Source organism: Miscanthus floridulus, chromosome 18 (genome assembly GCF_019320115.1).
Source record: "Miscanthus floridulus cultivar M001 chromosome 18, ASM1932011v1, whole genome shotgun sequence".
Taxonomy (NCBI): Eukaryota; Viridiplantae; Streptophyta; class Magnoliopsida; order Poales; family Poaceae; genus Miscanthus; species Miscanthus floridulus.
The window spans coordinates 37,599,745-37,604,091 of NC_089597.1; the positions used below are offsets into that span (position 1 = coordinate 37,599,745).

Below are 4,347 nucleotides of genomic sequence, written 5' to 3' on the forward strand. Positions count from 1 at the left end.
GTGCACACATTTTAAAGCTTGGAAACCCACCTGTTAGAGCTCGGTTGAGATTAAGGCGAGAGTTCGAGACTCTTCTAGCCCCTAAGGACTGCGTAACTAGGCAATCATCACGGCCGAAGGGTGACCCACGTGGAAGATATAGAGATGCCAACGTGAGGTCGTCACGCTTGGGGCTGGCTCAGGAGCGGAGCACCAATAGCCTACCTCAACTCGTTCTAGTGAAGTTAGGGCAATTTTTACAAGAGTATCGTGACACCCAACACCACTATCACCTAAGCCATGCTCAAGTACTCGCCTAGAGGCAACCAACAGTACAAAAACATGAAGTTGGTGGCTAACAATTTTTATGGCATTGTCTACTATTATCGTTTCCGACTTACAGAGAATAAGAACTTAGCTAGAACTAACAACCTTTAGCGCTTTTGCCGTAATTTTTAATATGCCTAAACCTAATTAATTCCAACCACTACACATTTCACACACTAGTCCAAACGTCATACTAACTCGTAGAAACAAAACATCTAGGAACTACTTAACTAGTTATTCAATATAATTTGTAAAAAATGATACTTTTAACACCACTTCAATTTTTTGCCGATTCAACGAAAAGGGCTAATTTTAATTTCCAATTTGATTTTTGAGCTTCCAAGAACACTAATTAACAACCTTTGTTTTCAAAAATTAAAGTTGCACTTTTCATTTACACCATTTGCTCATCACCTTTACTTGAGCACTACAGAAGCTATATTTTATTTTTGTTTATAGAAATTGCTTTTCATGCTAACGATTAACACAACTTATTCTTTCCTTTTTGTCATGATTTTCATTAACATCTATAGGCATTTACGTAACTAACTCAAGCAGCAAGGTCGTCGGCAAGTTTTATAAGGTCTGTTTGGTTGGGTGGCTTAGGGGCTAGCCAGGGTAATGCAACTTCCTCGTGTTTGTTAGATGCTGCACATGTGCTAAGCTAGGCTCTAGGAAGCCAAAAAGGGGGAAGAGGGTGGCTTGCTGGAAACGAGTTGAGGGGTCGTTTCCAGTAAGCCAGGCTTGGCCAGGCACCCCATCGGTATCGCCTCACCACCGAGCGAACTCACCTGCACCGTGCTCGTCACCGTGAGCTCCGCCTCCCGCTCGTCGCCGCGACCTCCACCGCCCCAACGTGAGCTTCGTCGGTCGCCAGACCCTGCCCGTCCGAGCTAGCCCCAGTGCGAGCTCCATCGAGTCCTTGAGCGGGAGATCCGCCTCTCCCGTGCTCATCTCCGAACTCCCCTTGCAGGCTAGCACGGCGAGGTTGCGGTGGTTGAGGTCGTCGCAGACCTATAGCCCGTTCCTAAAGATGGACACAGGGATGGGCCCTACGTCATGCAGAGCTTGCGGCCACGGATCTTGGACACCGCGATGGTTGTTAGATAGAAAGGTTAGATGCATGTGTATTTACCTTACCATATTGTGCCAAAGCCAAGAGATCTAGATTGTCTATGTATAGGAATAGATCATCTATATATAGAAGGTTTATATTCAGAAAAGGTCTCTTGGCTTAGCCCTCAAGTTGTAACGCCTATATGTAACTGCCACATGCGGGGCTATTCAATTCAATCAACACGCAACCATCGCACGACCCAGATAGGGCGTCGGTGTTCTCCTCTGCTCCTCTGAACTTTCACATGGTATCAGAGCCATCGCTTTTGAGTAGATTGCATCTCCTCTCCGCAACTACAATGGCGTCATCATCTGCTTCCTCCAATCCTCTCCTCGCCCAGCCTGTCACGGAAAAGCTTAGCAAGAACAATCACGCCCTGTGGAAGGCACAGGTGCGTGCTACGATCCGTGGTGCTCGTCTTCAGGGGTACCTCACGGGTGCCACCCCTATACCTGCGGTGGAGCTTGTGCAGAAGGGCGCTAATGGGAAGGAAGTGAGGGTTCCCAATCCGGCGCGCGAAGACTGGGAGGCCACGGACCAACGGGTCCTTAGCTACCTCCTCGCGTCGGTCACTAAGGATGTCCTCACGTAGGTGGCCACCAGCGCCACCGCGGCGAACGCCTAGAAGATCATTGAAGACATGTTCACGTCACAGACGCGAGCGCGATCCGTCAACATGCGGATTGCTCTGGCAACGACCAAGAAGGAGAATTCGTCCGTTGCCGAGTACTTTGCCAAGATGAAGGCTCTTGGCGACGACATGGCGGCTGCAGGACGGCCCCTAGAAGATGAAGAACTGGTGGAGTACATCATCACCGGCTTGGGCGAAGATTTCTCGCCCATCGTCTCTGCTCTATGCGCTAGAGTGGAACCCATCTCCGTTGGTGAGCTTTATTCACAACTTCTCAATTTTGAAACTAGAATGGACTTGATCTATGGAGGCAGCCCTAGGTCTAGATCAGCAAACTCGGCATCTCGTGGTCGTGGCTCGTGGCGCGGGAAGAATCAGGCGCGTGGGAGAGGCCCCTCGCGTGGGGGCGCGCAGTCTGGCCGCGGCGGGTCCAGTCGCAGGCCTCCTGCAGGAGGTCGTGGCTCCCACAACAACAACTCCCACGGCTTCTACAACAACAATAGTCGCGGGACATCTGGTGGTGCGCCCGATTCAGATGACAACATGTGCCAGGTGTGCTTCAAGAAGAATCACTCAGCCGCTGAATGCTGGCACAGGTTCAATGAGAACTTTGTGCCAGATCAGCGTCTTGTTGCAGCAGCTACAAACTCGTATGGCGTGGACACCAACTGGTACACTGATACCGGTGCTACGGATCATGTGACAAGCAATCTCGAGCAGCTGTCTCTCAAGAAACAGTATCATGGCGGTGATCAGATCCACACAGCTAGTGGAACAGGTATGAACATTAGTCACATTGGTCGTACTACAGTTCGTACCCCCACTCGTAACATACAATTAAATGATGTTCTTTACGTTCCACAAGCCAAGAAAAATCTTGTTTCAGTTCATCGTCTTACCGCTGACAACTCTGTCTTTATAGAATATCACCCTGATTTCTTTCTGATTAAGGATCAGGAAACGAAGAATACGCTCCTTAGAGGAAGGTGTCACAGGGGTCTCTATCCTTTACCTGCGCCAACAATAAAGCAAGCCTACAACTCCAATAGATTGCCCCTGTCTCGATGGCATAGTAGGCTGGGTCATCCATCTTCGTTAATTGTTAAGCAAGTTGTCAGTAATAATAGTCTCCCATATATCGATGAGTCGTTGAGTCAGTTAGTTTGTGATGCTTGTCAGCAAGGGAAGAGCCATCAGTTGCCCTATCCCAAGTCTTCTAGTATTTCCAAGTCTCCTTTAGAACTTGTGTTCTCTGATGTCTGGGGTCATGCACCAGAATCAGTTGGTCGAAAACGATATTATGTTAGTTTCATTGATGATTTTAGCAAGTTCACCTGGATTTACTTTCTTAAGCACAAGTCTGAAGTATTTCAAAAATTTCAAGAGTTTCAAACTCTTGTTGAACGCTTGTTTGATCGTAAGATTCTTGCCATGCAAACTGACTGGGGAGGCGAATATCAGACACTTAATTCATTTTTTAATAAAGCTGGCATCGTTCATCTTGTTTCTTGCCCACACGCTCATCAGCAAAATGGGTCAGCTGAGAGAAAACACCATCACATAGTTGAAGTCGGTCTCTCTCTCTTATCTCATGCGGCTATGCCCCTAAAATTTTGGGATGAAGCCTTCCAAACAGCAGTTTATCTCATCAATCGTGTACCCAGCAAAACGATTGGTCATGCTATGCCTCTAGAGCGTCTCTTTAATCAAAAACCAGATTACTCCTCGATGAGAGTTTTTGGATGTGCTTGTTGGCCTCATCTTCGCCCCTATAATAAGCACAAACTAGAATTTCGATCCAAAAGATGTGTCTTTCTTGGTTATAGCACCTTGCACAAAGGCTACAAGTGCCTTGATGTCTCCACTGGCCGTGTTTACATCTCCAGGGATGTGATCTTTGATGAAAATATTTTTCCCTTCACCGAGCTGCATCCCAATGCCGGTGCCCGTCTTCGCTCCGAGATCTTATGTCTTCCTTCTGATCTTGTTTATCCGTATGTAGGGGGCGAACATGCAGTAGATCAATGTGCTAATGGTTCATCTAATTCTTCTAATGTTTCCTCTGAGTTGCATGATGAGAATCAGGGAGACGCCGGTGACAATTCGGAAGGAACCGGTGTACACGGAGCAAACCAGACAGGCGCAAACTCCAGAGGCAATTCGCATGTGGGCTCGGGATCGGAGTCTGGTTCGGGCGCGTCCATTGGCCAACCGCCGGACGCCATGCTATCTCCGGTTTCCCCTCTCACGACGGCGCTCGATCCGGACAACGCGCCGCACCAGCCAGGCGCGG

At 48.4% G+C, this 4,347-nt stretch overlaps 1 non-coding gene across 1 annotated transcript; it reads left to right on the plus strand.

The window, feature by feature from the left end:
• The first annotated feature begins 2,201 nt into the window (after window positions 1-2,201).
• On the plus strand, window positions 2,202-2,340 carry LOC136525015 (small nucleolar RNA Z247). Its single transcript, XR_010776350.1, has one exon. It is a non-coding gene; the product is annotated as a small nucleolar RNA Z247 (small nucleolar RNA).
• Window positions 2,341-4,347: the final 2,007 nt, after the last annotated feature.